We start from the raw sequence: 12,083 nt of genomic DNA, 5'->3' as shown, positions 1-12,083 counted from the left end.
ACTATGGCTCAAAGCCCAACATATGGCTCAATTTCCAAATTGGACCTAAGCCTATACATGATCTTATTCTAAGGCCCAACATCATATAATCATTAAGGCCCAAACGGTGGCCCATCTATGGCCCAATTTTCCAAATTGGTCCCAAACCCTCCTATGGGCCTTACCCTAAAGCCCATTAAATTTTTCTAGTCCATTTGCTTATTCTTGCATGGCCCAACACAAAGCCCAAGTGAAATTAGGGTTTCACATAAAATGATGATTAGGGTTAAGTGTTTCTCACTTAACCCATTATGGACTTAATCCATTAAGTCCATCACTCTTCTAAATAAATGATATGGAATAGTTGGGCTTAATATACAATCATATTTTAATGGCCCAAACGTGGTTCTCAATAAGTCCAAGGCTCGCATAATTAAAATTAGGGTTTTCTAAACCCTAATTAGGATTTCCACCCAAACATGGCCCAATAGGCCTTAAATTAATCTTTAAGCCCATTAGGGTTTTACTAGTGGGGAACCACCCACTACCACCTCGGGTAATGGTGGTCAATGGCGGCTCACGGTGGTGGTTATGGTTCTTTTCATTACATCTATTGTTGATTACAATTACAAGCTTTTAATCCACAAAGAAACACACACTAACTACTCTAACACACACACGACCACCCTAGTGGTGGCCGGCAGTGGCTTGTGGCGGCAGCCACCACCTTACGATGGTGGTGGTGGCTTCCTTGGTTTTCCGGTTAAACAAAACACACACCACAAAATATGCCTCCTTCTCGGGAATGCACACGATCACCCACTTCATGGCGGCGTGCGGAGGTCCGATAGCAACAGCAATGGCACAACGGCGGCAGCTACCATTTCCAATGGTGGTGGTGGTTCCTGTCCAAAAATCACACATACTTCTTCACAATTACTAATAAACACAAACATAGCCACCTCCTACGGTGGCTGGTGGCGGAAATGGGTGGCAGAACAAGGTGGCAGCCATCACTATGAAGTAGGGGCGGGTTTTTGGCTAGATATTTCACATACAACACCACCCAAACTGATGACAGCCTGAATACATGCTCACATTCATATTCAGCCACCTCTGAAGTGGCTATCTCCATCGAAAAAGATAGAAACGGTAGCTAAAAAGTTCACCGGTGGCACATTGGTGTCCCACGACATCTAACCAACAGAAACGAAGAAGAAGAAGAAGGGTGAGTGGCGAGCAGTCTTACCGAGGGCCTCATTATCACAGACGACTTGCACAATGATGCACATGACAGGGTTTTCCCCAGTTCTTCGCGGTCCTTTGATGCCCACGACGTCTCTGACAGTCGCATATTGATGGCACTCCAGCAAGCAACTTCTTCTGTTCGGAACAACGGGTAGAGGTGCGACGGCTGGGAAGGCTCTGTTGGCCTTATACAAGGGTATTTATGTCTTTATGCTGAAATTAACACAACATGGGACAAAAATTGAATAGCACAGTGGGCAGAGTTAAAAGAGAAATGGGACAAGAAAGTAAAACACAGGACAGGGGAAGAAAGCTACAAATTTCTTATTCATAAACTAGAAGAGAAAAGAGGATACGAACTCCTCGTACATACCTAACTATTTAAACAAAACTTTGCATAAAAAATAGCAACTGCTAGCTAGAGACCAGGGGACACTAACCTACATGATCTTGACTTATTCTTTCCTACTAAGAGCTAAAGAAATTAAATAAAAACATGCATAAGCCAAAACATGACCTGTACTCTGAATTACTTTAATACTTCCCCCCTTAATTTAGAAGTTCTTGTTGGATTAATGTCTAAGTCCATAACTATATTTGGTATGTACTTGACCCGACCCGGCATGGTCCATTTGGGTTGCACTTCACCGACACAATTTATATGGATAATCTTTTGAGAATAGTATGTTTATGGTTAATATTAATATATTATAAGTTCTAATATATTAATATGGAATCATATTGTTTAATTAGTATTGATCAAGAATTAATTTATAATTAATTAAGTGATCAAAAGGAACTAATTAAATATGGACTCTTATATATATGGAATGGGCCAAGTTCATTTAGGTTGGGCTAAGCTTTCATGGATAGTCCATGGAGTTTTTAACCCATGGATCCTAGGAAATGAAAGGTCATGGGTATTAGGGTTTAACCCTAATCCTCCATACTATATAAAGATGTCTTTGGTTGGTGAAATTGGCACTAGTATGGATACACTAAGAGGGCTAGCCGATTTTACTAAGAGAGAACCAAGTATTCATATTCTCTAAAGTCTTCCAAGGTGTCTTGGTGATTTGTGATTCCACTTGAGGCTTCCACACTATTGGGGCTAAGCTCTTAAAGCTTGAAGACATCAAGCTACATCAAAAGGTATGTCTTCTAACTAGTACTTTGTAGATTAAGAACATCATAATATGCTAGTTAGGATTAAAGCCTTGGAAAGTTCTTATTTGCATGTATAATAGAGAATACATAGATCCAAGGTTTATAGGGTTGCATGTACACCATAGGAGTGTTAGAATGCTCAAAACCCAACAGTGGTATCAGAGCCACGGGTTGTTTTCTGTTATATTGATGCAAATATTTTATTTTCAAAGTTGGAAAAAAAAGGAAAAAAAAAACATGAAGTTTGTCAAATTTTAAGATAATTACTTGTTCTTGTGAAAAACTAATTATTTGTAAAATTTGAATAATTTGCTTTATGAGTTGAATTAGGTCAAATTTAATAAAAGATAAAATAATATGATTATTTTATTAGTTTTAAAATTTTGATCTAAAGAGTTTTATTTTTTGAAACCTCCATAAGTTACGGATATGAAAAGGTTTTAAAAAAAATTGATTCAAAGTTTTTATGGAGTTACAAAATTTGGTGTTAATGTTTTAAAGGATTCCATAACTTAAGAATAAGTTATGGATCACCAAAAGTTTTTTGTGTTACCTTGTTTTATGAGTGAATTTAGATTAATGAATAAATTATGTGATAGTTGGTTTTAATCCAAATTAATCTAAGAATTGATTCTAAAATGTGTTTTTGTAACTTGTCCTCAAGTTATATGAAAAGTCACATTTAAGAATCATAAAACTCATAAAAATTGGCAAAGGTTACAAAAATGAAGAGTCTAGTTCTAATTAAATGGTTTTATGACTCCATAACTTGTCCTCAAGTTATGGAGGACCAAGAGTCTCTTCATTTAATAAAATAAAATAAAATAAAAAAAGGTGTAACCTTAATTAATTCCATAAGTTATAAAATAAAGAAAAGTTAATTCTTTTATTAGTTTAAAGTCTTCCATAACTTGTCCTCAAGTTATGGAACTTGAAGAGTTTTTGGATTAAAACTACTTTAAACACATAAGTTATGGAATTAATTAGTTTTGAATAGTTTCAAAACTTGCCCTCAAGTTTTGGAATTTGTAAAGTTTTCTCTGATGAATACTTTAATTCCAAGTTAGCCCTTAGAATTTTAAAAGTTAAAATTCAACCCTTATACTTTATAATATTATAAGTTAATAATATATATGTATAAGAGTAAAGTCAGTCTTACTGCTAGTACGCCTCATTCACGAAGCCGGTCTATAAGGTGGGTATAAGGTTGTTGCCTATAAAATGGCAACTTAATGGGTGTCCACTCTCACCCACCGCTTGCTTGACTGGTGGAGGGTCGTTAGCCGAATGGGTTTGACAGGACTATAATTCTCCCTTCATTAAAAGTATTAATGATAAATACTAAGTAACTAAACACTTATAAATACCCAATCTTAGTTACTTAGGAAAATGTGAATAAGGTGCTAATCCATGAAATTACACTTTGCACTTTGTTTAAGTCGGTTAGTGGAGCGTGTGTGGTTAACCGGCACACTAACTCGTATTTAACAAGGTAGGCAAAGGGTAACTTAATGTTTATCATAGTATCGGTGGAGCGTGTGTGGTTAACCGGCACATCGATTGAGGGGTAAACACTTAAGGGTACCAAGTAATTTGCATGGTTACTTCACACCTTGTTTTGTGATCCTCGGCATCCCAGTCACAAAACCTGAAGGGCACACTCGAGATTGAAACATGCCATTGAACAGTTCAATGAATCTCAATAGATCTAGGAGTTTCAAAACCAATTAAAACCTAATAATACATTTCGTTTATCTTGGTGGAAATTGGTGAATCGTCATTCACCTACCTTCAAATATTTTATAGCTTGGATTACGGCATCCCTCTTCTAAGTTATAAAATAGTTTGTTGGGTCCTAGCCTTAATATTTCATATTGGGTGTTATATTAAGGACTTAAGGTCAACTATCTTGAATATCTCCCAAAAGATGTCTGGTTTAGACATTTATGATCTTCCTAAATCTCTTGAAACAAGCTTTCCTAAATGAAGATGATGTCTCATGGAAATCATACTTCTTTCACCTCCTCCAATTATTCTCCCTAACCCACAAGTTCAAGGTCACTCAATCCCTATTGGCAAGGCAAGGTCTAGGTGTGATCACATCTTCGAGATGTAGTCACATATTGACAAGCCGGGAGAGTTGGGTGTCAAAGTCTTGAGAAAGTTGCTGGTTCAATCACTTTCTAAGTCACATAGTGAGTTCCTTTGGGACACCTATGAAACAGACTATGACAAGACCCTTAATGATCTTATCTATTTATTAAGATCAACTTCCTTAAAACTTGATGGACATTGAAAATAGTGACACAGGAAATCCAGAAAAGCATTCTCTTCCCAATGGTAAAGGGATCGGCCATAGTCAACTCGGTTGACCAAATGGTAAAGAGAAAAGCTAAGTCTATGATAGTCCCGTGTACCATTATCAAAGGCTCCATATGTTTATATTGCCAAAGGAAGGGGCATTGGTTGCGAAGCTGCCAAATTTACCTAAGGATGTTAAAGTCAATAAGTTTGACTCTACTTCAGGTAAATTCCACTATCTAACTCTGCTAAGTTTCTATTCTGAGATTCCTGATACATGATGTGACTGGGTCACATGGTGATGTTTTAAGAATCAAAGAAAAGTGAAGAAACTTAAAGAAAGAATATGTTGAATCTGATGGCGTAGATGGATTTCTATCGCATAGTTTGAAGATCGGATTCTTGAGCTACTTCTTAGGAGTTATGAGATATTGCTTAGGAATAGATAACAACAAGTTTTCATATGGATTGTAAGGACAAGTTCTTCCGCAAAGTTTTTAAAATAAAAGGAAAATTTTTGATTTTATTTATTTTAAAATATCCTTACAATGGCATCTGTGGAAATTTTTGTTGCTTATAAGATTCCATTAATAGCAAGAGTGGAAGTATGAAATTGATTCTTTCATTTGTGGTAATGTCTAAATTTACCAAATAAGGAAAGATTCTCATCACCCAAGTTTCAATTGGACCAGAAATTGGAATCATGCAAGTTGTATAGCATGATTAATGAGAACTTTCAAGTATTAGAAAATTAAGACTAACTACTTGTTCACATGGATGTGTGAGTCAAGTAACGGACTAAGGGATCGAGTACACATTCTTGTGCACTGATTAAGTCCACCACAAAAGATCGATAAGATTATTCGTCATAATTTACTAAAGCTTAGTAAATATGGTTATACTTACAGGCTAAAGTGTAATTCTGAGACATTGGAAAAGTTTCAATGTATGGCAGAGCGAATAAGAAGAATCAAATTAGGTAGAAGGATAAAAGTTTCTCAAATCTGAAAAGATGAGAGAGAGTACTTTCGTATCAGTTTTGTGATCATCTTAATGATTTAGAGACCTTATCACAATTCATCCTCTAAGAGCCTTCTTATAGCTAAGAAGAGGAACTTGAATTGTTGAAGTGGTTAAATCAAGAAGATGATTCATACTTCGTTCCAAAAACAATTCTTAGAGTTATACTCTAAGATTGTAACTTGAGTGACATGTCTTAAAGAAGGTTTAAAACTCTTGTACATTTGAAATTGGTAAGTTGTGATGTTTTGGATAAAACAAAGACCAACTAAGGCCAATTGTGTGAAGTGTTTGTCTTGATTAGAATCCGCACTATCTCTTGGATGTTTGACAAGGGAGTCTTATATGTCAAGAGGACAGTGGGAGTCTTAAAGGTCTTGAAAGTCTCAAGAACTAATCAAGAATAAACCTGAAGTTCTTCACTAGCACACGACTTGAGGTTTATAACCTATCGTGTTGACATATTCTGTGCCTATTCCAGTTAAAGTTGGCTTTGCATATGAGTTCTTAGAGTTCTCAATTTGTTGCACAACTTCTTGGAAGCAATGGCAGGCCCTTGAGCTGCCAGGTGGCAAGAAATTAAGATTGAGTTCAGTCCATATGAGTTTGTATTTGTCATTATCCTTGTTTTGTGTCTATGGTTTTGACAATTCACATGGATAAGAACACATACACCATTAAATCTAAGTGTCATAAGGTTTCTCTCCGATTCATGAAAATGATGGTGAGGAAACACTTTCACTAAGTAGATTTTAGCTAGATAGCAATTGTGGTATTTGCATTCTCAAAGTCGTTAGTGGAGCGTGTGTGGTTTACCGGCACACTAACCTGGACTTGTGAGAAGTAGCAAAAAGGTCTAACCATTATGATTACGGCATCCCTCTTCATAATTGTTTAGACACACAAGTGTGATATCTAAGGGAAGGTGTATGCTTTTGATTAAGTTTTATCAAAACAATCTAGTATCAGAAATATGAACTTTGGTAAGAAAGTCAGCTGATTTCTGAGTACATGTCAAAGCTAGTGGGAGCATAAGTGTTATGCTAATAATCATCATGTTAGTGGGAGCATGATAATTATGATAAGTATTGCAAGTTAGCAATGTTAATTATAGAAAACAAAAGTTTCAATTGGGAAAAAGTTGTTTTGCTATAATTAAGGGAGAGAAAATTATACTTCATCTCAAATCTATAAGCTTAGATCGTGAGGTTTTAATCATTTAGTCAAGGATATATATGAATTTCATGTTGGAATGGCTCAACATACGGAAATTTTGTATATGAGTCCATTATTTGCGTTCTAAAATTCGATTATGATTACGACATCCCTTTTCATAATCTGAATTATGAGAACTTGGCAAATTGAAATGGAAATGTTATAGTAAAAGACTGGTTTTGTCTTTATGTGAGACATCATGAATCGATTCCCATATACTTCGGATATAGGATCGATTACATGTGCTATATTCATCCTTTCTAAAATTTTCCAAATGCCTGGGGCATTAAGAAGGGAAAAGGTTTAGAACTGGATATGACTAAAAGGATTAAACAATTGTCGAGGACAATCTAAGGTTTACCAAAGATTGGGTGCTCAAGGACAGTTGGAAGTATAGAGATAATTTTGAAAGGACCATATTGACATAATCTGTAAGGAGGCAACTCCTGTTCAGAAGTGATAGTCAAAATGGAATATGGAAATGTTTCAAAGTTAGAAATTATTCAATCTGTGTAAGATTAGGAAACTTAATGCAAGAAGGATGTTTCCAAGGAGCTGATCTCCTTTGGAATACTCTGTAATGATTGTTGTCAAGTCTTTCTGACTTTGTGCATAATCATTACAAGAGGATCAATGCATATAAGTTTAGAATCTAACAGATTTCAGTAAATGACATGAATTTGGAATTCTTGCATTTGCAGTAAGGATTTGGGAGTGTGAAAAGAGAATCATTGAAGTTATGTTCAATTGATCTAGTTCACAAAGTAAAGATCATAGACAAACATAGTATGCATACTTGGTGTGTGGCATGACTAGTGTTTAGAAAAACATAGTGTACATGCTTGGAGCATGGGACAACTATTGATTTAAATTCAAGAATAAAGTTGATAGCTGAAACAGTATACAATGAATAATGTGTAATCATATGGTGATAAATAAAAAGTGTTTTATTTATGTTCAAAGGGTTGATACCATATTGGATTCAATTATTATTGTGTTTCACTTTGCATGTTTTGACTTCCCGAATAAACTAGGTTATTCTTCCGGAATAACTAAGTTATTCAAACCATCCACAGTCGGTCATATGTTGGAAGTAGATATGAATTAAGACTGTCATGGGTTGGCTTGTAGAGGTCTCAGGTGTTGGACAAAGGGCTACAACACTCATGAGTGCTCATAAGTTCTGAGTATTGGATTCAACCCGCGCTCATTGGAATCACATCATGGATTTTATCACGAGTGATCATGAGACAATAATATCTTATATTCTTCAAACCTAGAGATATGAGTTGTTACTATGAGTTGATAGTACATTGATTGCACGAAAACGCATTTGGTAACTCGGTGCTATAAAATGTGCCTTTGTGTATGATTCAACAAGTAGTAGAACAAGCCATATGAGTCGAAGTTTATCCGTTCCTTTTACCTTCGGGATAAAAGCGATATCTGTGGGCCCCTCGATGATTTGATGATGACAAATGGAAGTGCTCGGCCGGGCCAGGACTGATTTGATTTGTTCAATTACTCAGTCGTCATAAATCAGAAATCGGGAAACAACAAATGGACAGAGAGAATGATTATAATCCATGTCTCAGTCCATATGATATCTAGAATGGAGGAATATATGATCCCTTATCTAATGGACAAGTTCGTTGACAAGATCAGAGTTCGACAACAGCTTTAAGAGATACGATTGCCAGTTAGGTTTGAAGTCATACGCAATAATAGTTTTAGACTTATCCAAGTGGGAGACTGTTGGATTAATGTCTAAGTCCATAACTATATTTGGTATGTACTTGACCCGACCCGGCATGGTCCATTTGGGTTGCACTTCACCGACACAATTTATATGGATAATCTTTTGAGAATAGTATGTTTATGATTAATATTAATATATTATAAGTTCTAATATATTAATATGGAATCATATTGTTTAATTAGTATTGATCAAGAATTAATTTATAATTAATTAAGTGATCAAAAGGAACTAATTAAATATGGACTCTTATATATATGGAATGGGCCAAGTTCATTTAGGTTGGGCTAAGCTTTCATGGATAGTCCATGGAGTGTTTAACCCATGGATCCTAGGAAATGAAAGGTCATGGGTATTAGGGTTTAACCCTAATCCTCCATACTATATAAAGATGTCTTTGGTTGGTGAAATTGGCACTAGTGTGGATACACTAAGAGGGCTAGCCGATTTTACTAAGAGAGAACCAAGTATTCATATTCTCTAAAGTCTTACAAGGTGTCTTGGTGATTTGTGATTCCACTTGAGGCTTCCACACTATTGGGGCTAAGCTCTTAAAGCTTGAAGACATCAAGCTACATCAAAAGGTATGTCTTCTAACTAGTACTTTGTAGATTAAGAACATCATAATATGCTAGTTAGGATTAAAGCCTTGGAAAGTTCATATTTGCATGTATAATAGAGAAAACATAGATCCAAGGTTTATAGGGTTGCATGTACACCATAGGAGTGTTAGAATGCTCAAAACCCAACAGTTCTAACCTTTCAAACCTTCTCAATTCCAAGGAGTGATCGCATGTCTTCAAACATCAATCTTCCTAGTGGCTTTGTAAAAATGTCTGCCTTTTGCTCTTTGCTCCATACATGTGACATAGTGATTTCACCCTTTTCCACACATTCACAAATGAAGTGAAATCGTATGTCTATGTGCTTACTTCTGCCATGGAACACAGGGTTTTTCATTAGATCAAGGGATGGCCTGTTATCAACCAACAATGCTACAGGTGGTACTTTTTGCCCAGTTATTTCACCAATGAGTCTTCTTAGCCAAATTCCTTGACAAGCAGCTTTAGTGGCTGCCATAAACTTTGCTTCACAAGAAGAAAGAGCCACACACCTTTGTTTTTGAGATGACCATGTAATGAGGTTTTCATTGACATAAAACGCCATACCACCTGTACTTCTTCTATCATTTACATCACTTCCCTGGTCACTATCAGTGTATCCTTTGAGATTGATGTCCTTCTTCCCTCTAGAGTACTTCAAACCAAAATCAAGTGTTCCTTTAACATACCTAAGTATTGATTTCATGTCTTGAAGATGTTTAACTGTTGGTCTCTCCATGAACCGGCTGACTACTCCAACTACAAAGGTGTTTTCTGGCCGAGTATGGGTCAAATACCTTAACCCACCAAGTATACTTCGATACTCTGTGGGATTTACCATTTCACTTTCTTCATTCTTGCGAAGTTGAAGCTTGTGTTCCATTGGACTCTTTGATGGGTTACAGTCCTGCATTCAAGTCTTAATGAGAAGAGTCTTGGTATAAGCTTCTTGCTTTAGACTGATTCCATCTGGTTGCTGGTTCACTTCAATCCCCAAATAGTATCTCAAGAGACCAAGATCACTCATTTCAGACTTGGTGTTCATATCCTCCTTGAATGTCTGAACACTTGCAGGAGAACTTCCTGTTACCAGAAGATCATCTACATACACTCCTACGATTAGAGTATTCCCATCATTATTCTTTGTGTAGACTGAGTATTCATGGGCACACCTTTTGAAGCCTATTTTCTTTAAGTGTTGATCCAAGCAGACGTTCCAGGCCCTGGGTGCCTATTTCAATTCGTATAGGGCCTTTGACAACTTGTAGACTTTTTGAGTCTCACCTTTCTTCTGGTATCCTTCTGGCTGGGCAACGCATACTTCTTCCTCTAAGTCGCCATTTAGGAACGCCGATTTCACATCCAGCTGGTGCACCTTACATCCATTTGATCTGGCTAAGGCTAGGATAAGTCGAATTGTCTCAATTCTGGCCACCGGTGCGAATACCTCGTCATAATCAATGTCGTGCTTCTAAATATACCACTTTGCCACAATCCTAGCCTTGTATTTCACAATCTTTCCATTTGGATCTCGTTTTAGATTCTATACCCATTTTAATCTGATGGCCCTTCTATTCTTTGGAAGATTGACTAGCTTCCAGGTGTTGTTTTTTTCAATCGAGGCCAGTTCTACGTCCATTGCTTCTACCCACTCCCTTTTCTTACTTGCTTCTATGTACGATGTTGGTTCGTTATTGCTTTGTATCATCATAAGCTCTTCTGGTGGTATGTGGACTTCCTCTGTGTTCTCGTACAAATCCGTAAGCAATCTATAGCGTTTTGGGGCACCACCACCTGTGGAACTGGAAGCGGTACTAGCTGAGCTGTCTTGCGATACAGGTGAAATTGGCGTAATTTGGGAAATAAGTGTTGATGGTGGACTTGAGTGCATTCCAGGTGGGTTCATTTGTGAATATAGTTGTGAGTTAATGGGCTATGAACCTTCAATCCAATCACAAAAATTTTGTGATGACCCATGTTCATGTTGTGGCATACTAGGTTCCCAGTCGACCTCACCATCATAAACCTCATCTAGGTTGAAACCATCGACAGTTAAACTCATGCCCGGTATCGCTTTGATTTTCGTACTCTTCTCCCACGCCCAACGTTGTTGCTCCTCGAAGACCACATCTCGACTCACGTACATCTTTCCAGTATCCGGGTCCAACAACCTATAAGCCTTAGTTACCTTTTCAATCCCCAGATGTACCAGTCGAATGCTTCTTTCATACAATTTTGCCAAGTGCCCTTTGACAACTTTCATATGTACCACACATCGAAACACCCTAAGATGTTCAATGTGTGGCTTTCTTCCGGTCCACATCTCATATGGGGTTTCATCTTTCAAAGCCTTTATGTGTGCTCTGTTGAGAGCATAAACAGAGTGATTAAAAGCTTCGCCCCATAGGCTATCTGGCATCCTCATGGTTTTCAAGTTACACCTGACCATCTCTAATACTGTTCTATTCCTTCTCTCCACAACCCCATTTTGTTGTGGAGAGAATGGAGATATATATTGTCTTTCCAGTCCTGTTTCATTGTAGTATGCGGTGAATTTGTTTGACAGAAATTCACCACCACGGTTAGTCCTGAACATCTTCAACTTCTCCCCTGTTTCGACTTCCACCTTCCTTTGGAAGTTCTTAAATACATCAAAGGCCTCATATTTTGACTTTAGCAAGTAAACCCACGTAACTATGCTATAATCATCTACTAGCAACATGAAGTACCTGCTTCCTGAGGGTGTAGGGGGTGATACGGTCCACATAGATCACCGTGAACAAGCTTAAGCCTTT

The 12,083-nt window shown here is 37.1% G+C and overlaps 1 pseudogene; it reads right to left on the bottom strand.

The window, feature by feature from the left end:
• Nucleotides 1-9,448: 9,448 nt before the first annotated feature.
• Nucleotides 9,449-10,171, bottom strand: LOC145089211 (secreted RxLR effector protein 161 pseudogene; annotated as a pseudogene).
• Between the last annotated feature and the right edge of the window lie 1,912 nt (nt 10,172-12,083).

Source organism: Lactuca serriola, chromosome 2, assembly GCF_051521515.1.
Source record: "Lactuca serriola cultivar US96UC23 chromosome 2, Lser_US96UC23_V15, whole genome shotgun sequence".
Taxonomy (NCBI): Eukaryota; Viridiplantae; Streptophyta; class Magnoliopsida; order Asterales; family Asteraceae; genus Lactuca; species Lactuca serriola.
This window is presented reverse-complemented; position numbering and strand designations above follow the sequence as displayed.